This window comes from Ipomoea nil, unplaced genomic scaffold, assembly GCF_001879475.1.
Source record: "Ipomoea nil cultivar Tokyo-kokei standard unplaced genomic scaffold, Asagao_1.1 scaffold3226, whole genome shotgun sequence".
NCBI classification, from domain to species: Eukaryota; Viridiplantae; Streptophyta; class Magnoliopsida; order Solanales; family Convolvulaceae; genus Ipomoea; species Ipomoea nil.
This window is the reverse complement of record NW_017619654.1, coordinates 80376-105595: the sequence shown is the minus strand read 5'-3', so window position 1 is coordinate 105595 and position 25220 is coordinate 80376. Positions and strand designations below refer to the sequence as shown.

Here is a 25220-nt window from a genome sequence, read left to right as displayed (position 1 = left end):
ACTGTCAGAGCTGCTGTTCGTAAAAGACCGCCACCGCCACTATGTTTTGCATCATCGAGTTGCTGCCGAGCTCCACCAAAGCCACTTCACCCAACCGCCACAACAGCTCTGCTTCTGCCGGAACGATGAAAAGGTGCGGATGAACAAGGAATGGAAGAAGGTTGGTTGCGGGTTGCTTGGTCGAAGGAGGAGACCTTCAAGGTCTCAGGTTTCACTTCGCCATCGAAGGATGCAAAAGAAGAAGAAGGTTCAGCTGGAGTTTCTATGCTTGGAAAGGAAGTGATACAATGCATACACACACACAAGGAATGTTAGGGTTACTTTTCTAGGTTGGGCTTAGCTTGGTTGGGTTAGGGAAGCCTTTTGGGTCAAGAACCATATATAATATATACACATATTTTGGGCATACAAAAATGATCACATATATATATATATATATATATATATATATATATATATATATATATATATATATATATATATATATACAAATATTCATGGGTTTGGCTAAACTTGGGTTGGGTAACTCTTTTGGATCAAAGGTCATTATTAGGCTTTTTAGGAATAAAATCATTTTGGGCTTGGAATATTTTGTACAAAAATATTGGTTTACAAAAACAGGTAGACCCAAGCCCGTTTTCAAATAATTAGGCATATATAAATATTTTTATTAAAATATTTAATGTTGGTACTATAGTTTATTTTTAGGAAAATACGCGGTGTCACAAAAAGCCTAAACTGATAGTTGGATTGCACATTAATGGCTATGTGCTGAATATGCCCCCTCACGTGTGCGGTGGGTTCCAATACATCGATCAAACCATCGAACGGGTATCTGGGTACGATTTCTATTTGCATCCTAGATGGCATGAGCGGGTATTTTCAAATACCCGTCGCTCTAGAGGATCAAGAGAAAACTACTTTTACATGTCCATTTGGAACGTTCGCGTACCGCAGAATGCCGTTCGGGCTATGTAACACACCAACAACCTTCATGGGATGCATGATCGCGATATTCGAAGATTTTATCGGCAATTTCATGGAGGTATTCATGGACGATTTTACCGTGTTCGGCAACACATTCGATGAGTGTTTAAGGAACTTAGAGAAGCTGCTCAAAAGATGTCAAAAGGTAAATCTTGCTCTCTCTTTGGAAAAATGCTACTACATGGTGAAGGAAGGAATATTCCTGGGACATAAAGTTTCCGAAGGAGGTATATATTCCCTTAAAATCAGGTATATATTCCCCAAAAATATTTTCTCTATTTACTACCGTACGAATTTTGACTCTTTATCCCCAAAATAATTTTTAGCTTCGAGGACGAAGCACTTTTAAGGCGGGAAGTGTGTGACGCCCCATATTTTCCAAAATATTATATTAAATATAAATATTTTCCAAATAGAACTATTTCTCTATTATTAAATATTTTACTAATATATATATATATATATATATATATATATATATATATATATATATATATATATATATATATATATATATATGGTTGCATTCAAATAGAAACCCCCTTAAAATACAAATTCCCCTTAAAATACAAACTTGAGCTCGTGCACACATTAACATACTTACATGCACAAAGGGCGCGCTATCAACAATTTCTGGGATTAGGTCGTGCACACATTAACATACTTAAATGCACACAGCACGTAGGAGGAAAAATCACAACCATTTATCAAAGCTCATGCACACATTAAGATACTTACATGCACACGACGCGTAGGAGGAAAAAATCACAACCATCAATCAAAGCTCGTGCACACATTAACATACTTACATGCACACTAGGCACACTGCCAACAATATCTAGGATTAGCTCATGCACACATGAACATACTTACATGCACACAGTTTGTATTTTAAGGGGGGTTTGTATTTGAAAATAATCATATATATATATATATATATATATATATATATATATATATATATATATGAGGCCGTTCAGGTGCGAACTGCTCGCACGAATTATCTTTGAGCCCAAATGATCTCTATTTTCCTAGGAACCTATTATTTATTCTAAAAGCCCAAATGTACTCTTCCTTCCTTGTCCCCTTTAACCTAGCAGCCCCTCAATGGATGATGAGCAAAGGTCTTCCATCGTCTTCAATCCATCTTTCCCTCTACCTTTCTCGATCGGGCAGCTACGGGCAGAACAACAAAGTATAGGCGTAGCAGTTTTCCTCCGACGAGCTCGATCAGTGGTGAGCTGTCGTAGGCTTCCAAATTAAAACCTTACAAACGTAATAGCGGGAGTAAGGATCGATCCCACGAGGAGTAACTAGTTTAACTTTTGTGCTCAAATTAAAGGTAGGGGGGGGGGGGGGTTTGGAATATATCGAGAGTAAAGATAAAATAAAAGAGAATTTAAATACACAAGAAATTTAATTGAACGAATAAAGCAATGAAAATAATATATCGAAAACACTTATAATAGGAGACCTTGGTTAGTAAAGATCTACCACCGGAATTCAACATTGATCATTGATTAATAAAGTAATTAATATGCAATTGAATATTTGTCGTGAAATTATTTCATTTCTGTTTTCTCTTAGTTGTAGGTAAATAAAGCACAAGCGGTTTAATTACCCCTAACTACTAAATAATCAAAAGACAAGCGCTATAGATTTAATTTAGTAGCAGCAATAGGAACTAGGAAAACCGACAAACTAAATAACACAAGCACAAGCGGTTGCATTTAATTTAGGAAAATATTCTACCCGAGACTAATTATCACTAAGCCGTCAATAATTAACCTCAGTTGCTACTGAATATTAGAATAATTTGTAGCACAACATTATCTAATATAGCAAATAATTATATCAATTATATAACTAGTAGGCCTCCCTAGCAATTAAATTGATACAACTATTCAAATAATTTAGAAGAATATTTAATACTCAAATGCATAAAAATATATATAATAAAAATAAATAAATAACCTTACAGCGTAATGAACTCCGGGGCTTCAATTCACTAAACCAAACTAGAAATTAGCCGCGAATGGACATTGATAACAACCTTAAAGAATATTCTAGGGGAAGAATGAACCCAAATGAAATTGAATTGATGTAAAAAATGGGATGCCTTACAAAGGAAATTAACAACGTTATTTATACTAATAAAGAAGCAAAAGAAGTGGTAATTGTGTGGAGACAAAATGGAGACAATTGCGGCATGAAGTGGAGCTTGATGCGTCGATTGCTACGTGGGTGTTGCATGAGAGGAAGATGCCAACATGGAGAAATGGTCTTCATGGATGAACTTGAACCACAATTTCTAACAATTGCAATTAACATTTAATATATTACTTGCATGCATGTTAGGTAGATATGAGTTGGAAATTCATTAAATAATATATATATAAATATATAAAGCATATATATGTTACGTGACAAATACATATATATCTATATTAGATAGTACGTAATATATATAAATATATAAAGCATATATTTATATTATATATTATATATTATATATTATATATTTAATATTATATATTATATATAAAAAGAACTAATTATTAGATAATATTAAATAACTAATGAAAAATTATTATAAAGATGTACCTAAAATATGAGTGTAAAATGTGCCTATCAAACTCCCCCACACTAAAACGTTTGCTTGTCCCCAAGCAAAAATATTATTTGCGAAGTAAATAAATAAAATCCCCAAAACTCATAACATATCATGAACAACAATTTGAAGCACCCTGCAATTAATAAGATAACACCCCTGTCTGAAAATTGAGAAAACTAAATAAGTAAGCCCTCACAGGAATATCACTCATCACTCAAGTGTTTGATGGGTATAAATTTCACTCAAGTTCATTCCTATAAAATTGATCTACCATAGGCTTGCATATCTTCTCAATCACCACTACAAGAGTCATGCATGACACAAATCATAAGGACTTTTCACAGGTTGTAATGGGGCTAGGGTTAAGGTAGGGAATTTTTAGGAAATTGGCTTAAACAAAAGCTTCAAACTAGAGGAACAAATAAATACAAGTAATCCAACACCCTCAATTTCCAATAAAAAAAACACATCCCATTGAGGTACAGAATGCTTCCTCAGTATTACCAGAATTTCCCCTTACTTCATTTATTTAGAAGTAACTTCAACTCAAAATCAATTGCTGATTCTTTTTCATTTTCTCATAAATTTTCAGCAATATTCTTCTTTTTCAAACGTATATTCTTCATTTTTCCATTTCATTTTTTCAATTTTTCATGCTTTTTTTTTTTTTTTTTTTGAATCGTGAACTGCTTCCTCTTTTCTTTTTTCATAGAAGACCAACGACATATTGGCAACGAAGATACAACTCACCTCACTCTCAATCATATTAATAAGAGTAAGTGATCTCCCCCACACTTATCCTTCCCAACCTCACGTAGATTACAAAAATAATCCAAAATTTGCTCCACTAGTTATTCAGCTGGGTGAAGGCATTATTTTAGATATAAAAGGCTTGTAATGTGGTCCAAAATAAAGAAAGGAATGGCCATAAAGCTCAAAGTGGTTAACAAAGGGAAATAAATCATAGGACAAACCGGTTATTTGGCTAGTGAGGCTCAAAGTCAAATAATGGTCTTAATCACATTTGAATCATGCATGGTCTAATTAGCTTTAAAAGAGAATCAAGGCAAGTTCTAGAGAAACAAAATTATGGAAGAAATCACACAAAATAAAGAAAATAAGACCGAAGTGTCAGTCGGTGGCTCAAAACACTCACAGGTTTATTGCTTACTTAATATAGCCACTACATATCAAACAAGAGATGCTAACAAACTAATCACAACTTGCCAAACTATTTATTCAATCATGTTATGCATTCCAAGAAAGAAAAAAAATATTATTTTTCAAAATAATACTTATTTAGCATAAAATACTAAGAAAATATTTGTGAAAATTTTTGAAAATTTTGACATATGCAAACAAATAATAAAACTAAATTCCCTCCCCCACACTTATTATCAACGTTGTCCCCAATGTTGAATAAAAACATGCAGAAAAAGGGTTATTGAATGAGAATAGGGAATAAAATAAAATAAAATAAAATAAAAATGGAACAAACACACCTTAGGTTGCCTCCCAAGCAGCGCCTTTGTTTATCGTCGTTGGCTCGACTTATGATATATCTTTAAATTTCCATCGTCTTTTTGAGTACCTTCGATGATTATGAGTATTCAAAGAAACAGCCCCTTCATGCAGATTAGGACTCAAAGATGATTTATTATTTGGTTCTTCTTTATTTTCAATAGAAGCAATTGCATTAAATTTAACAAGTTTCAAGGAATCAACAAAAATTGCAAAATTATCATCACTAGGAGATTTCATGGTATCATAAATATTAAAGTTCACAAATTTACCATTAGACTCCATTGTAAGCATACCACTATGAATATCAATTTTCGTTTTTGCGGTTTTTAAAAATGGTCTTCCTAACAAAATATGAGAAATTTGATTATTATTTTCCATATCGAGGACATAAAAATCAGCAGGAAAAACCAAGTTATTAACTTTAACAAGCAAATCCTCAACCACACCCCTAGGATATGTAGTAGATCCATCAGCCAATTGAATTACTATACTAGATTTATTCAGGGGTCCAAGATTTAAAGAAGCATACACAGGATATGGCATAACATTAATAGAAGCTCCTAAATCTAACATAGCATTTTCAAGTTTAACACCACTTATCATGCACGGAATAGTAAACATACCTGGGTCTTTGCACTTTTCAGGAAGATTGCCTTGACTAGCCATAGAGACATTCTCTTGCACTTTCACTTCTTCAACTCCTTTATTTGGTTTCTTTTTCAAAGTGCATAACTCTTTAAGAAAGTTTGCATAGCGAGGTACCTTTTTCATAGAATCTAAAAATGGTTTATTAGCCTCACATTCACGAAATGTCTCATATAAATCATTATTTTTGAGTTTCCTCTTATTGGTTCCAAAAGAGCTTGAGGAAAAGGGGGTACTAGTTCATAATCAGAAAAAGAAGAAAGGTTACCTTGGGACTTCTCTTTATTGGCAATGTTACCTGCACTTATTTCCTTGTCTAAATCAACATTCTTTTCCAGCGACATACTTCCCACAGTAATTGCACTTACATTCTCTTTAGGATTAACGATCGTTTGAGAGGGTAATTTGCCAGAGCTCTGTGCTTCCAACCGACTTACCGTAGTTGCTAGTTGGCCCACTTGCCTTTCTAAGTTTTGAATACTAACCTTTGTTTCTTGAATACTAGCTCTTGTCTCTTGTTGGAATAGTTGTGTTTCTTGTTGAAACTGCAAAGTGTTAGTAGCAAGAGATTTAACAATATCTTCTAGATTCATACCTGAGCTAGAGCTTTGGGCTGGTTGTTGGCTGGAAGGAAATTGTTGTCTATACTGTTGAAAGTTGGAACGATTCTGAACAAACTGGTTCCCTTGTGAGTTCCCATAGCTAAGGTTCGGGTGATCCCTCCATCCAGGATTATATTTATTAGAAAATGGATCATACTTACCTTGAGGTTGTCCAGGAAAACCTCCAGCCATGTTGACTTGTTCGACTTCTTGAAGAGTTGGGCAGGCATCAGTTTGGTGCCCAACTACCGAGCAAATTCCACATGCTTTTACAGTTTGCATATTGCCTACTGCTAATTGACGAACAAGAGTAGTTAAACCAGTAATTTGTTGTTCAAGAGCAGAAATATTTACCTCATTCACTTGCTTAGACGGTTGGACAAGTCTATTGCCAAACTGTTGAGAATTCGCAGCCATGTTTGCAATTAGAGTTCTTGCGGCGTCTGGTGTCTTGTCAACTAAAGCACCACCGCTTGCGGCATCAATCATGCTTCTATCCATTGGAAAGAGTCCTTCATAAAAGTACTGGATGAGTAATTGATCACTGATTTGATGGTGTGGGCAGCTTGCACATAGTTTCTTGAAACGCTCCCAATATTCATACAATGACTCTCCATTGTTTTGCCTTATACCACATATTTCCTTTCTAATGTTGGCCGCCCTTGAAGCTGGGAAATATTTTTCAAGGAATGATGTCTTTAAGTTATTCCATGTGGTGATGCTTCCGGAGGGTAAATAATATAGCCAATCCTTCGCTGAATCTTTCAAAGAAAAGGGGAAGGCTCTCAACTTGATTTGTTCCTCAGTAACCCCAGTGGGTTTCATACTTGAACACACCACATGGAATTCCTTTAAGTGTTTGTGCGGATCTTCACCTGCAAGTCCATGAAAAGAAGGCAAAAGATGAATTAACCCAGATTTTAATTCAAATTGGACATTAGCATCCAGAGCAGGGAAAGTGATGCATAAAGGTTGTTGATCTAAATTCGGGGCTCCAAGCTCTTTTAAAGTCCGAATTTGAGCCATGGGTTCCTCTTCTAAATCAGAATTGGTAGAATCGGTAGCCAGATCACTAAACTCCAATTTTCTCAAAGCTAGTTTCTTCCACCTGCGTATAGTTCTTTCAATTTCCAGATAGTACGGCAAGATTTCTTGATTTCTTGATTAGCAGATTGAGTTATAGGCATAAACAAAAAGAAAATATATTGCAGAAATTATGTAAAAGTAAGGAAAGAAAAGATTTTTTTTTAATTTTTCATTAGTTATTTAATATTATCTAATAATTAGTTCTTTTTATATATAATATATAATATTAAATATATAATATATAATATATTTCTACATATTACGTACTATCTAATATAGATATATATGTATTTGTCACGTAACATATATATGCTTTATATATTTATATATATTATTTAATGAATTTCCAACTCATATCTACCTAACATGCATGCAAGTAATATATTAAATGTTAATTGCAATTGTTAGAAATTGTGGTTCAAGTTCATCCATGAAGACCATTTCTCCATGTTGGCATCTTCCTCTCATGCAACACCCACGTAGCAATCGACGCATCAAGCTCCACTTCATGCCGCAATTGTCTCCATTTTGTCTCCACACAATTACCACTTCTTTTGCTTCTTTATTAGTATAAATAACGTTGTTAATTTCCTTTGTAAGGCATCCCATTTTTTACATCAATTCAATTTCATTTGGGTTCATTCTTCCCCTCGAATATTCTTTAAGGTTGTTATCAATGTCCATTCGCGGCTAATTTCTAGTTTGGTTTAGTGAATTGAAGCCCCGGAGTTCATTACGCTGTAAGGTTATTTATTTATTTTTATTATATATATTTTTATGCATTTGAGTATTAAATATTCTTCTAAATTATTTGAATAGTTGTATCAATTTAATTGCTAGGGAGGCCTACTAGTTATATAATTGATATAATTATTTGCTATATTAGATAATGTTGTGCTACAAATTATTCTAATATTCAGTAGCAACTGAGGTTAATTATTGACGGCTTAGTGATAATTGATTTCAGGAAGAATATTTTCCTAAATTAAATGCAACCGCTTGTGCTTGTGTTATTTAGTTTGTCGGTTTTCCTAGTTCCTATTGCTGCTACTAAATTAAATCTATAGCGCTTGTCTTTTGATTATTTAGTAGTTAGGGGTAATTAAACCGCTTGTGCTTTATTTACCTACAACTAAGGGAAAACAGAAATGAAATAATTTCACGACAAATATTCAATTGCATATTAATTACTTTATTAATCAATGATCAGTGTTGAATTCCGGTGGTGGATCTTTATTAACCAAGGTCTCCTATTATAAGTGTTTTCGATATATTATTTTCATTGCTTTATTCGTTCAATTAAATTTCTTGTGTATTTAAATTCTCTTTTATTTTATCTTTACTCTCGATATATTCCAAACCCCCCCCCCCCCCTACCTTTAATTTGAGCACAAAAGTTAAACTAGTTACTCCTCGTGGGATCGATCCTTACTCCCGCTACTACGTTTGTAAGGTTTTAATTTGGAAGCCTACGACAGCTCACCAAATTTTGGCGCCGTTGCCGGGGAGATTTTCTTGTTTATTTTGTGTTTATTTAATTATTTATTTGTTTAGTTGTTTTTTTCTCGTTAATTTGTCCCAAACAAAAATTTAAAAAAAAATTAAAAAAAAAATAAAGAAGCAAAAGAAGTGGTAATTGTGTGGAGACAAAATGGAGACAATTGCGGCATGAAGTGGAGCTTGATGCGTCGATTGCTACGTGGGTGTTGCATGAGAGGAAGATGCCAACATGGAGAAATGGTCTTCATGGATGAACTTGAACCACAATTTCTAACAATTGCAATTAACATTTAATATATTACTTGCATGCATGTTAGGTAGATATGAGTTGGAAATTCATTAAATAATATATATAAATATATAAAGCATATATATGTTACGTGACAAATACATATATATCTATATTAGATAGTACGTAATATGTAGAAATATATTATATATTATATATTATATATTATATATTTAATATTATATATTATATATAAAAAGAACTAATTATTAGATAATATTAAATAACTAATGAAAAATTATTATAAAGATGTACCTAAAATATGAGTGTAAAATGTGCCTATCAATCAGCGACAATGGCGGAACGACGGAGCTGTTCGGCAGTGATTCTTCTCTCATTGATGGCGGTTGTGCAACGGCGGAGCTCAAAGCTGCAACTCTCCTTCCTCCGGCAAGCTCGATCAGTCGCGCCGGCGATCTCAGCTCCCTTTTGCGAAGCAGAACAGCGACGACAGCGGAGCTTGTGCAGCGGCGGTGGTTGGTGTGGCTGGATCCCCCTATTTCTAGCAAGCAATGCCGGCGTCGTAAGGCTGCGTGCATCACCAGCTTCCCCTGCTCGTCAGCGAGTTCTATTTTCCCGGCGTGAAGCAACTACGACAGCCCCTCTTCTCCGATGGCAGTTCTCCTTCCTCCGGCGAGCTCGATCAGTCGCGCCGGCGGTCTCAGCTCCCTTCGGCGAAGCAGAACAGCGACGACAGCGGAGCTTGTGCAGCGGCGGTGGTTGGTGTGGCTGGATCCCCCTATTTCTAGCAAGCAATGCCGGCGTCGTAAGGCTGCGTGCATCACCGGCTTCCCCTGCTCGTCAGCGAGTTCTATTTTCTCGGCGTGAAGCAACTACGACAGCCCCTCTTCTCCGATGGCAGTTTTGGTGGTGGGCAACTGCATCATCTTAATGGTATAATATTTCTCTGAGCAAACTATAATAATAGAATGAGGGTATTTAGTGATAAGTAATTAAGTATTAGTATAAATTATCAAAAGGATGTTTAGATTAGTTGGTTAAGGATGTTTTTAGCCTTAGAAAGGTCTAGGGTTTGAATCCTTTTTATGGTTTAGTTTAGTTTTAAGTAATATCGAGACTAATTCTCGATTAACTAGATAATTATGTTTACGTGTAAACAAAAGAGGTATTAGTTTAGTTGGCAAGGAGGTGTTTAATCTTAATAAAGGCTAGGGTTAGAATCCCTTATGATTTAATGTAATCTTAATTAATAGCATTATTAATTGAATAAAGGTCTGATTTGATTCGCAGGTTCCCTTTTTGATAGATTGACTTGTGAGTTGAGCCTAGGTTGACTTTGCTTTTGGAGTGCTAAGCTAACGAGGTAACCCTATGTCCATGAAAACCTATCTTAAACTATACAATGTGTATTCTTGATGTTCTTGTGTTGTATGAGCATATTCTTGTGTTTATGTTCATTTTAGAGCTTGTATCTAGGTTGTATGATGTTCTTTGATATGTTATTCCTTCTATTCAAGTCATATTTGTTGTTGATGAGTGTATTGATGTGTTTGGACTTGGATTGCACAGAATTTTTCCCGAAGTTGAATTTCTCTACAGGGTACGGTACCAGCGGGTAATTCTGGCGGGTAGTTTGCCAACCGCCAGTTCCTTTGTTCCTCGAAGGCAGTTTTGGCGGGCACTTTAGGCCCCGCCCAAACCACCCATTGGTACGTTTTGTTGATTCCTTAATTTGTGGTTCCCCGAGTGTTTGTGAGTATATATTGATGTTTCGTAAGTCTAGAGCGGTGTATTATGAACCCAATGGTTAAGATTTGGAGTCTTGAATCGTGATTAATATCCAATATTGTTATTCGTTGGATTATTTGATGAAGTCTATGATGTTCGTATGAATCCTTGTGATTTCTCTTCACTTCTGTATTAGCATGTTGTTTCTCGATGCTAGTATAATTCTTTACGATAGCCTTTGCTTGATTCTTGATTGAGTTAATAACTTGAGCTTATCGATTCGTTGTAACACTTTATTGGAATCCTTCATTGTTGAGTCATTACCTTTGGAATACCCTTCTTGTATTTTCTCTCTTGATATCCGTTTGAACTATCACTGTGAGCTGAGCTTGTAATCTTGTTGTATCTTATTCTTAAGAATTCCATGAATTGAGCTATTTGTTGAGCTTATTCGATATTTAATACACTTTTTTTTGGAATTTATTCCACTACTGGAAATTATGAAATTTCTGACCACCTGAAAGTGATCTTAAATCAAGTTGATACCAAAAAGTGGTCAGAAATAGCAATAAAGGTTTTTCCAGATACCAAAAGTGGTCGGAACAAGGCTTTTGACTTGATTTAATATCACTTTTAGGTGGTCGGAAATTCCATAATTTCCAGTAGTGTTCCTTTGCTTTATCTCTTATGATTCCTTATGTATTGAACTCTTGTTGTGATGATTGAGCTGGTACGGTAGACAGTGTGGGGATTTCTTACAGATTTGGGATGTTGGTTTGATGGACAACTTGTCGAAACTTATCCAGGTTGTCGGACCTATTTTTACTTATTGGGGTTGGAGGTCCCAATAGGGGTGTATACACTTAAGGATTTAGGGTTGTCTCCAAGGGTCTTTGACCCTGCGAAACCACGATTATATCCTGTTGAGTCGTTCCGATGACTCCGCGAAATCTTTTGAGATGGTGGTTTACCACAATCGGGTCGTTGAAATGACCTCGCGTGCATCTCTTGTGTTACTTGCTGACTTTGAACCCTCCACACTGATTCACCATTGATTCGAGTCATTGGGATTGACTCCGTGATGTATACTTGTTGATTGTGTCCTTTGCGGACTTGGTAACTTGAGATTGATGTTGATTGCATAACCTTGATGACAACTATCTTTGTTGATTGCTATGATTGTCTTACCTTGATCTTTATTCTTGATCATTTATCGTTATCTCGTTGATTCAGTCTATTATGTTGATCTTGTGGTCTGTTGTGTACTGTTGAGTATATCTCTTGTGTGGTTTGGCCTTGAGACCATTCCTCGTGATTTTTACTGATTAGAGTTGATTAGAGATATACTTATGTATTCCCAAGTCTCAAAACTATTTTAATTATCAACTTTACACATTGGAGTGGGGTTACTTAGCATTATCGCTAATGGTTATTTAAAATGCTTTCAGGTATAGATTAGGTAGTTCTAAAGCGCGCTAGTTGGAGCCTACTACGTAGTTAATGTGGCATGACATCCCCATACTTTAATGTTAGTGTTTTGAAACTTGCTCTATTACATTGTAGTATCTGTTCATATACTTAATGTTAGTGTTTTGAAACTTGCTCTATTACATTGTAGTATCTGTTCATATACTTTCTCAACCTACTGAAACACAAAGAACCAATAAACGCCTCCACTGAGGCTCGAACTTACAACCTTCCAAATGGAAGTCTAACCCGGGTACCATTAGACCACATAGTCTTCCACATGGTTAGACTTTATCTTTAATTCCTAAGTTGTTTAAATGCTTTAAACTTTCTCTAGTTTTGGGGGTGTTACAGCAGTGCTGGGACAGAAAGTAGAAAAATCATTTCAACCCATTGCGTATGCCAGTCGTATGCTCACAAAACTCCAACAAGCATACACCACGACTGAGAAAGAGTTTCTTGCCATAGTGTTTGCTTTAGACAAGTGCAGGTCGTATCTTCTAATATCAAAGGTCATCATTCATACCGATCACGCAGCCATTAGGTATTTAATGTCAAAACCAGAAACAAAGCCACATTTGTTTAGATGGATTCTTCTTCTTCAGGAATTCGACGTAACCACTGTCGATTGGAGAGGAGCTGAGAACAACACTGCGGATCATCTATCCAGATTGGAAAGTACAGATGACAAAGAGACTTAAAAGCAAATTGAAGAATGCTTTCCTGAGGAAAAATTGTTTGGGATAGATATTGCTCCATGGTACGCTGACATTGCAAACTTCTTAGTAGGAGGGGTATTGCCTAGTTATCTTGATGATCATAGAAGAAGGAAACTGAAAGCGAAAGTGACATTCCACTTCTGGGACAAATCGTATCTCTTCAGAGTTTGTGCAGATCAAGTCATTCTTCGATGCGTGCCAGAAGAAGAAGGAGAGCTCATACTTGGAGATTACCATAGAATGGGCCATCACTCGGCCAATCACACGGCACGAAGAGTGTTTGAGGCTAGATTCTATTGGCCGACTATCTTTCAAGATGCCTAGTCATGTGTACAAAATTGTGATCATTGTCAAAGAGTAGGGAATGTGACGTGTAGAGACGAGATGCCCCAAACCTTTGTATTTGCATGCCAAGTTTTTGATATTCAGGGGTTAGAGTTTGTAGTGCCATTCCCCGAGTCCGAGGGATTCAAATATATCCTGGTGGCAATCGATTACGTTTCAAAATGGGTTGAAGCGGAAGCATTACGGGTGAATGACGGGAAGAGCGTCATCCGATTTCTTAAGAAAGTGTTCTCCCGGTCTGGTATGCCTAGAGTGATTATAAGTGACCGGGGAACACATTTCAGAAATGTACCTATGAGAAAAATTCTCCAACGATATGGGGTATAACACCAAGGAGGCGTTCCTTACCATCCTCAGTCTAGCGGGCAAGTCGAGAATGCGAATCGGGACATAAAGATTATCTTGGAAAAGAAAGTACCTAAACACCGCCGCGACTGGGCGGATAAACTTGGCGATGCGTTATGGGCCTTTCGCACAGCCTATAAAACACCAATTGGTATCACTCCATATAGGCTAGTGTATGGGAAGGCATGTCAGCTGCCGGTGGAGATTGAACACAAAGCATATCTGGCAATCAAGTGTCTAAATGAAGATTTCCGATTGGCCGGCAATAAAAGATTGTTTCAATTAAATGAGCTAGAAGAATGGAGAATGCTTGCTTACGACACTTCTAGGGCATATAAAGAAAGGACGAAGCAATACCATGATCTACATATCAAGAGGAGAAAAGAATTTGCCATAGGAGATCACGTTTTGTAATATAATTCAAAGCTTCGTCTCTTTCCGGTCAAGCTCAAATCACGTTGGTCTGGTCCAGTTGAAATAACAAAAGTTTTCCCACAAAACTCGCTTTATATCACTACACCTCATTATTCTTTTTTCTCTTTCGTACAAACACTCATTTGTAACCAACAGGGTTATGTTAAATAATAATTTATACAAAGATATGACCATTAGACATACATAGATATATCTAAAATAATTTAATATCATGCAAATTTTATAAGCTACGCTATATAAAGCTATGAGGCTGCAACTTGAAATGACGTATAAGGTCCACAGCGGTACAATTATAATCATATGGGTTTTGTAATTCACATATTTGCGAGAAAAGAAGAGATTTAAGAAACCCAAGCAGCATAGAAAAACAAGTAAATGGAAATATAATTCTGCATCCATCTATTTGCATCAAGTAAATGAAAAGATAATTCTTTTCAAAGTAAAACAAGTTTACCGGATTGGAGCAAATCATCGCAGATCATGGCCATCTAATGTTGCAGAAAAGCTGCACCGAGAGGTCCTACGAAATTCAACCTAGTTGCGTTTGTATTTGTGAACAAAGAAAATTGAATAAAATATATATTGAATTCAAAATTCTGATTTTCAACGAGTATTAAATGTGGTGTGGGTACAAGTCTCTGAATGGTCCTCTGATTCTTCAATTGGATGCCTTGAACACTCCACCATTGAAGGGCCTCCAAAATTTAAGTGGCTTGATCTTCAAAGAAGGGCTTGTGTATATAGCTTGTTCTTCATTGAAGGGCTTCCGGTTTCAAATAGCTTGATCTTCAATAGAGGTTTGGATCAACAGGCATGATTATCATGAAGGAGAGGCTTTTACTTCCAGGATCACATTTTTATTGTGATCTCTGAATAATATTTCCAGATGTTTACATGATTTTTCCTAGGATGAATACATAGAAATAAGAGCTCCTATTTATAGCTGTAGGATAGAAGAGTTTTGTTAGGTTCAAACTCTTTTGATATTATCTAATTAACAAATTAGATAATATCAATATTATCCAAAAATATTTCAAAATATACTAATATTAAAAACTAATCAATACTTATCAAAATTTCAGTGTCAACAAATGCCACCCTCGAGACTTGCTTGTACGCCACTTGAGAGCATATCCACTCGAAAGTATGTAGTGCAAGGAAGTCTCGACACTACAACTTTAAGATATAAGAACATTTCAACTCGTGCCAAGGAGTATCATTTAGCTTCCTCCATTTCAAATTTCACACAGGGTTTGCCCCCATATCAGTTAAAAGTGCATATGAAGAGATGAGAGGCAGAGCTGTCCCACTGGGCGTGCCAATTTGTGATCAAAGAAAATTGAATAAAATATATATTGAATTCAAAATTCTGATTTACAACGAGTATCAAATGTTGTGTGGGCACAAGTCTCTGAATGGTCCTCTGATTTTTCAATTGGATGCCGTTAACACTCCACCATTGAAGGGCCTCCGGAATTTAAGTGGCTTGATCTACAAAGAAGGGCTTGTATATATAGCTTGTTCTTCATTGAAGGGCCTCCGGGTTAAAATGGCTTGATCTTCAATGGAGGTTTGGATCAACAGGCATGATAATCATGGAGGAGAGGCTTTTACTTTCAGGATCACATTTTTATTGTGATCTCTGAATAACATTTCCAGATGTTTACATGATTTTTCCTAGGATGAATACATAGAAATAAGAGCTCCTATTTATAGCTGTAGGATAGAAGAGTTTTGATAGGTTCAAACTCTTTTGATATTATCTAATTAACAAATTAGATAATATCAATATTATCCTAAAATATTTCAAATATACTAATATTAAAAACTAATCAATATTTATCAAAATTTCAGTGTCAACAGTATTCACCATTGATTCATTCTTGAACTTTGATTCTATGGCTGAAGCTTTATCGTTTTCTCCCCCCTGCATACAACTTTCTTTGAGCTTTTAATTCTTCGCGATTAACGCCGGGAGCAGCGGGACTAGTGCGCGTTTGAGCATTATTATGGCTGAAAAAAGGGTAAATTCGTGGTAGAGGTCATCGGTGACATAGGGGAGGCTACCAGTGTCATAGCACCTCCGCCAATGGTGGTGCAAATTCGCCGCGAGCAATTACTATCAAAGCCGACGTCGTTCAAAGATGAAGAACACTCATGTTGATAACGTGTTGTGAATTTCAATATACCCTCACATGAACATATATAATCATAGGCTCAATCCATACGACATAGAAGAGAGAAGGAGAAAAGAAGAAGAAGAGTAGAACCCAGGGAAAACCCCCACTTTTCACTGATAACTTCTTTCGTATATATGTACAACTCAGTATAACTGTACTTGAATTTAAATATAGGGAAACGTGGATAATCGCCATACACCACAAAATATTTATAACAATATTAAAATTTGTCCGAGCATGCATGGACAAATATTACTACAAGACATTTAGAATGTCAAATTGAAAACACATTTAATACTAACTTACTAACTAGGGCAAATGTGTAATCTAGTTAACCATCGGAGTAGCGATTACAACGAGAGGAATTTTCTTGGGACATGTAACACCAATTCCTTCATTCATATCCAATTTTTCTTCTCCCAATGAAAAATCAAACTCACGTATGAGCGTAGCCAATGCAAGCTCAACAGTAGTAACCCCAAAAGCCAAGCCAGGGCAACCCCTTCGCCCAGCTCCAAATGGAATCAATTCAAAATGCATTCCCTTATAATCCACATTAGAATTCAAGAACCTCTCTGGCTTAAACTCTTCAGAGTTTTCCCATATTGTTGGATCTCTTCCAATTCCCCAACTATTAACAAGCACATGGGTGCCGGCTGTCACATGGAAACCCATCACTTTCACATCTTGGATTGCCTTCCGAGGGACTAGCAATGGTATAGGACTATGAAACCGAAGAGTTTCCTTTATGACCGCTTTCAAGTATTGCATGGTTTCTATGTCTTCGTTGGTTTTAAATTTTGTTCTTACCTCAGTTTGTAATTTTTTCATGATTTTGGGATTTTTTATCAGCTCTGCCATTGCCCATTCAAGAACTGTGTAGCTTGTGTGGGTTCCCGCCGCAAACATATCCTAATTAAAAAAAACATGTACAAATTCCTAATTATTGCATGTAGTAATAATAAATTTTTTTTTTTTTTGAAAGAATGTAGTAATAATAAATATAAATTTTCAAGTAAAGTACAGAACGAGCACAATATGTTAAGCCACTAAAAAAATCAACTTTTTAGTTATTTAATGTCAGTTATAACTGTAAACTTGTGAGCCATTCATGTCAATTATAACCATTGCTATATATTCGACGATATTTAGCGGGATTTAAACCAATACCAATACGTACTATATAGTGTCAATAGTCCTGCATTTTAGACAGTGTCGATTGTCCGATCTAGACAATTGCAGATGTGCCTAGAGTTGACTAAAAATTAAATCAACTCTAGATATGTTTTTTAGTGGGAAACAACTCAAACTAGTAGCATGCTACATAATCTAAGGGGGTGTTTGGCAAATAGCTATTAACGGATTGGGTTAGCGAGTTTGACTAGTTGATAGCATTAGCTGGTTGTAAAAAGATGTTTAGTAAATTAGTTGTTAGCTGAAGTGACCTTTAAATGTATTATTTATTTTTCTCAAAAAAGCTAATCGAAAAAGCTGATTTCAACAATTTTTTGAATTTTACCGTTTTGGAGCAATCTGTTACAACAAAAAAAAAAAAAAAGAAAAAAAAAACAGATTAACCAAACTAAATCAACAGCTAATAGTGGTCAAACAAGTCAAAATTGGGTGATAAGTATATTAGGGCGTAAATGAAAAGCTTGAATAATTAGAATTACCAAGATTATAGCTTTCACAGTGTCTCTATGAATGGGGAAGCCAATCTTATCTTCTCTTTGTATTTGAAGCAAAATGTCCACCAAGTCTAACCCATCTGCCTCTTGTTTCTCCACACGCGAGTGCTCTTCAATTACTCCCTCAAAGAATTCATCCAATTCTTTAGCCAATTTCTCCACCCTTCTATCAAAACCATTGATTCTATTCACCCATGCAAGCCAAGGGATGTAATCCCCTATATCTACTACCCCCAATACTTTAACATATTCATCCAGCAAACCCATGACATCCTTTTTTGTCGTCTGGTCGTTTTGCCCATGCTCCTCTCACTGTAGTACTTTCTCCCCAACGCCACCCTACATATTATATTATTGTTAAGCCACAATAAAATATCAGTCAAGTTTATAAGGGAACCACATGATTGTTTGATCTTTTGGACCATCAATTGTGTTTCCTCTTCTCTGACGTTGCGAAAAGACTTCACCCTCTTGTTGCTAAGAAGGTGGAGCACGCAAATGCTTCGCACTTGTCGCCAATACTCGCCGTAGGGGGCAAAGGCAACGTCCTTGGAGCCGTATAACAAGCGGTCGGTAATGGTGGATTTGGGGCGGTCGGAGAAGATCAAGTCGTGGTCTTTCATGATCTCTCTGGCGGCGTCAGAAGAGGAAGCCACGAGGACCGGCACTGAACCGAATTGAAGTAGCATGAGCGGACCATAGTGCTTTGATAATTGGTGGAGGTGGCGATGAGGGTGGGAGCCAAGTTGGAGGATGTGTCCTAGTAATGGAAGCTTTGGGGGCGATGGTGGTGAGTTTTTTGTGTCTCTGGGAGATGGGAATAGCAATTTGTAGAGGAAGAAAATGAAAATAATCAAAGGGAAGAAAAGGGAATAATAATGCATGAACAGATTCATCTCGATAGTTCGGTTCAGACATCATGGGTTATACCAAAAGGGTATATATAGATAATTGATTCATAATAAGACAATAACATTTTGATTTCATTCCCAATTTAATTGTAAAGTTATTATACTAGTAACCACAAAAATTTATATGGACGAGGCTCAGTTCCGGATTGTGATGATTAAATTTATGATACTCTGTTCTGATGAAGCCACAGGATCTGTTATTATAGTGGAGGGTCAGTTCATCGATAAATAGTTATTATACTAGAACCACAACAATTTATATGGACGAGGGTCAGTTCCGGATTGTAATGATTAAATTTATGAGATTTTCATTTCTTTTCTCGTTCCAAGAATTATAAGTCCATCAGGGATTTTCCTAAATAATCATTAGTATCTAACTAGCATTTGTACCCGTGCGATTCATGGAATGTATTCGTTATAATATATGAATTATAATTTACTTCATATTCGATAGTGTAAATTTTAACGTTGAATTAAGGTTTGTATGAATGTTTCGGAATTAAATTAATTGGTCTCATTATCTTTATGTGTAGTAATTTAGTTATAGACATTTTTGTGACGGAATATATACATAATATGTAGATATGTAACAATTTTGTTATATTTGTGCAAGAAGAATACATAATATAACTGTTTTGAATTATACATTGTTGAAAACCTCTTTGTAGATGACATTAGCAGTAGTAACAGAAGTTTGTCCATCCTCGTCTAGAGCTAAAACCTTAAGGCCATCATGATGAGTGACTCGGGAAAAAGCCACGTACAATTGACCGTGATTAAAGACTGATTTTTTCAACAACAAGCCAACGTGAGTTAGTGTTTGACCATGGCTTTTGTTAATAGTCATTGCATATGCTAGCATCAACGGGAATTGTTTACGCTGGAACTTGAACGGGAATCTCGTATCAGAAGAGGTGAGAGACATTCATGGTATAAGAACTTTGTTTCCTTGCTGCGTTCCATTAACTATTCTTGCTTCGACAATATGATCCGCCAATCTTGTAACGATAAGGCGCGTACCGTTGCAAAGACCAAGAGAGTGGTCTATGTTTCGTAGTAACATAACAGGTGCACCAACCTTTATTGTCAATGAATGATTAGGAAGTTCAGACAATCTCAATCTATTTAAAAATTCAGGATTGTGTACTTGTGAGAGATTATCACCATCTATCTGATTCTACCTTACACAAAGAGTCACAGTTTAAATACGTCCGACCTTCTGCAGTGTTCATGTCACACATATACTGATTAATTTGATCAACAACATCTAAAGTCGGTGAGAGGATCGCTCGTCCTTCTAGGTGAGACTCTTCTAGCATTCCATACATCGCGGTTGGGAAGATGTTTTCAACTATAGTTGCAATTGGATCAGGTCTACACTTCAATATTATTTTGTGCGTCCATTGTCACGCCTTCTGTAGATTAGGTAACCATCTTTATCCAGAATCGTCTGACTAACATATTTTTTGGGGAAGTACATTGAACATTTACCATTTACCATGCATGGCGAATTCTTCCGGAGTTGTCCGCACCGTGCAACATAAATTCGTTAACTGCGTCATTGTACTCATTATATTGTAAGCATCTGGGTCTAGAATCTCAGCAGAAATCAAGGCATCAACTTCCGGTGCAGAATGTGCCCGATTCATTCTTTTGGCAAATAGCAATATGTGCGCGTGAGGGAGTCATCTTTTTTGAAATTCAATTTTGTAGATAACTGTCCAAAAAATTAAAATAAACAAAAATTAATTTTATACATGGAATTTAGATTTAATTAGGGCACATTAAAGTATGTATGATAATCAAATACCTCCACATATATAGCCAAACAAGTTTTCTGTCTTGATCTCTTCAATCATAGCATCAAGTTTTATCTTAAACATGCGACAAACAATATCGGGTCTATCCTCTACTTTAAGCCCACGTTGTGCAACATACCGCTCAATCTCAGTGCACTTCGGGTTGCATGTGAATGTTATGAACAGATGAGGTTAACTGACGTGCCTGCATATTGTCATTGCATCTTGATAGTTTTGAATCATATACCTAGCTCCGCCTTTGAATGATGATGGTAGTATAATTCTTTTACCCCGAGTTGTGGGATCTAATTCGCCCCCAGTTGAATGATGATGGTAGTACAATATTTTCAAGGAATTTTTCCATTTATTACGCAGAATTTGTGCCAATTAGCTATGTTTGGCATTGTATTGGAAATTACCACCGCACTTTATGTTTTACAGGTTTTTAGGTAAGTTTCGGGCTTAAACGAGGCAAAGTGGCACAACTAGATTGAAAGCGGGATAAGAAGACAATTCGGGACCGAGCAATGAAGCCACAACGTGTGTTGCAGCACACGTTGTGGAGAGGCAAAAACAGGGTTGATTTCCAGAATGTTCCAGGCCCAGCATAACGTGCGTTGTGACGCACGTTGGGAGAAGTAAGTTTCGGAAAAACGCACGTTGTCCGGGCGTTGGAGGTTGCGTGGAAGGGGCTGCGAAAGGAATTGAAATGGGATGTTATTTAATTAAGTTCTTTTAGATCAGATTTGTAGGGAGGGACACAATTTTAGAGAGAGAATTTGATAGCTTAGCATTTAGAAATAGAGATAAAACACTTTGTAGAAGAGATTTTAGTGGATTCAAGCTTAGTTTTCTTGAAAGATTGATTGAAGGAAGAGCTTGACAAACTCCATTTCAAGAGATCTGGCAAGACTTATTTCATTTCCTAATCTACTTTACGTATTATTTCTACTCTTTTCAATTTCTATTTGCTTTGCAAGGGTTAGATCTATGAATGTTTTTATGATTTCAATGGCTATTGTAGGCTAGTTTAGCTAGGGTTTGGATTGTGAAAGTGTGTGTTGATAATGCTTCCATGACTTAGTTCTTAAATTAGGGATTGATTGATAGCATTGCTTCTATGTGTTGTTGTTGGGGATTTACTTGTTTGTATCCTAGGAACTTGATCACCTCCTATGGTGTTTGAGGAATTGACCTATGCTAGGTCAATCCAAGCTCCTATCCTTAGAATTTCCTAGCTCAAGAAACCCTAGTAGTCTAAGTTACGAAAGGACATAAGCCACTCCCTAGACTTAGCCATGGTATCCTCTTTCCCCTAAGCATGTTCATCCACACTAAGCAATTCAACCCTACTTGTTTTTCATTTGTTCATTACATGTTAGCATTCCTTTCATTAGTTCACTACGACGTTATTCTATTGTGTGCGCTTGACATGTTGACAAACAATAGCGATGTTGTTACTTTCCAAAATTAGCAACTTAGGGGTAACTCCGAGCGGCCATCCCTTGAGAACAACATAATCCGGGATTCGTCCAAACAAAATTCATCTATCAAGAGACGAAAAGAAGCGATGTCAGTATGCTAGAACTACCACAAGCCGAACCAGGTCCTGACTCTTCAACAAATAATCCAGAATCTCCTTACACTAATCCAAGATCACCTGAGCCAGATATAACCATGGCAAAACCTACTACTGAGCCAGATTCAGAGACTGAACTAGAACCTATGGAGATAGTTGTACCAACATGAATCCAGAAAAATCACCCAATCCTGACATCATTCGAGATCCAAACGCAGGTGTTCAAACCAGAGGAAAACCAAAACCCGATTATCTTCATCTAGTTGGTTACACATGTTACACGTCAAAAATAGAGCCAAACAGCTCTCGGAATCTGTAATTTAGCTGATTGAAGAGTATCCTTTGAAAATAAAACCATGTCTTTTAAAATTTGAATAAATTGTGTTATTTTCTAATAAATTGTGATGCTGGTTTAGAAACAATGATTCTGTAGTCAAGTTTTCATTCAAGTTTTTGCTATCTTGGAAGCGAAAAAGACAAATTCATCAATGTTAGGGACGTTGGTAACTTCTACTCGTTTATTGATTTAATGCTGTTGAAATTTCTTCTTTGTCTGAACTTGAAATGGTTATTTCATTTATGTCTTATTTATCGGTTTCTACATGTTAGTTGTTAGGTTCGGCCATGACCGTGTCTATTATTATTTGTGTGCCTTTTATGCTATGTACTATGAATTTGTATCTGAATGTGCTCTACTTGTACATGCTTTATTTACTTTGTCTACTCCATCCTGAATTTCTGTGTCTATATGCGTTTTTGTGTTATTTACTTAATTGTTATCAAGTTATGCGTCTCTCATTTCTTTTTTTCTTGTGCAGGTTCTTTTGGAAAAAGATTCCAAAAAAGGAAAACGAATTTTTATGGAGTTGATGTCTCTATTTCAGTTTCAAACAAAAGCAAATTATTCTATTGATTCATGTTGCTATAGGTTCTGCTGAACCACTATAGCTCTCCTACCGATATATCTATTTCTGCTCCAGGTTTTTTGATGATCATAACCTCTTTGGAAAGCTCTGTCAAAAAGGAAGTAATTGGCGGGGGGGGGGGGGGGGGGGGGGGGCATCGTTGAATTTGTTGGTAATCTCATTATGGATTTCTTTATTTGGATGTTGGATTTATTATCTATTTTTTGGATTATCTTTATGTTGGATGTTGGTTGGACTATGATTATCTCTTTTGTATGTTGGTTTAATTGTGACACCCCGTATTTTCCTAAAAGAAATTATAGTCCCGATATTAAATATTTTAATAAAAATATTTATATAGCTATTTAATTTAAAGGGGCTCGGATCTACCTGTTATTATGAACCGGTATTTTTGTACCCATATACCCTAAGCCCAAATGGTTTTAATTCCTAACAGTCTATTAATCATTGCTGAGCCCAAAATGATTTCATTCCTAAAAATCTACCTCTTCCTAAGCACAAAGAGTTTTTATTTCCTAGAAAGTCTTGAGCCCAACCATCCAAGCCTAAATACTAAGTCTACCTCTTAATTGTGGTCTTGTGATGAGCCCATGGTTGCAGTAGGTGCTAGGCGCTAGTAGAGCGCCCGGACAACGCCTAGCGCCTAGGTGGTCTAGGCGGCGCCTAGGCAGAATCTAGGCGCGCTAGGTGGGCGCCAAAAAAACAGTGGGAGACTTGCAGTTTGACAATTTTAATGAGATTGTTTTCAACATTTAATCAAATAACACATCCAAATAAATGAATTAATGATAATTCATAAGTCATAACATCAAAACAATGGTTTTCAAAAAAAAAACATTAAAACAATATTAAAAATTAAAAATACTCAAATATGAAATACTTAAATACTTCAATCATCCAAAGATTCAAAGTATCAAACTAGTGTACGAGTGTATATATGCTATATTATATATATGTATGAGCGCGTGTGCGCACAGACATATATATATAATAAAAAAAATAGGCCGAGCCAATCAGGTTAACTCGACCGAAATGGATGAGTTAACTCGACTAAGTTAGACGCTATGCGGCCAAATCGACCGAGTTAGGCGCTAGGCGGATGCCTACGCGGCCGGTAATTTAGGCGGGCGCCTAGGGGGGAAAATCGCCACGGTCTAAAGGCGCCTAGCGCCTAGGCGGGCGCCTAGACCGATTTTTACAACCCTGGATGAGCCCAACCTTCCTTATTTAGCCCAATCTAACCTTCTAAATATAGTCTAATCTATTTTAGTAACCCTACCCTAGCTGATATAGAACTTATATGTGTATGAGTATTATGTTGGTGATGGTTTCCTCTTCTGATCTTAGCCAAGCGCCACTTTCGTTTCTTAGCTTCTTCTTCTTCTACCATACGGCTGAGCATCCACCTTCGTCCTTCCCCTTTTCTTCCGTGGTGGTCGACGGCAAACATGAAGCGGCGCAGAGCAACGGCGGTGGTCGCCGGCAAGTGAGCAGCCGGTGAGCGTCTCTCTCTCGTTGACGACGGTGCAGAAGCAGGGCAGCGACGACAGAGTTCGCCGGCGGAGCTTCGAAATGGATCGGCGTGGCTCAGCTTTCCAACGGTAGCTTCATCTTCGGCGTGTTCCCTCTGTTCCGGCGATGCAATCAGTAGGCGGTGAAGAAGCAAAACAGTGGCAATAGTCGGAAGCTCGTGGCAGCGGTGGTCCGTGGCGACGGCGGTGACGACGGATCCCGGCAGTGACGTCTTCTCTCCGTCTACGACGGTGTAATATCTTCGGCAACTGGAGGAGCGGCTTGGTGGCTTCGGCACACCAGCGGGTGGTGGATGTACCTGGGGCTCCACCTGCGGGAGCAGTCGCATGAAGAAGAAGAAGAAGAAGAAGACGGCAG

General features: G+C 36.8%; 1 pseudogene; it reads right to left on the bottom strand.

Annotated features, from left to right (window-relative positions):
• Positions 1-16503: 16503 nt before the first annotated feature.
• Positions 16504-19021, bottom strand: LOC109168721 (annotated as a pseudogene).
• Between the last annotated feature and the right edge of the window lie 6199 nt (positions 19022-25220).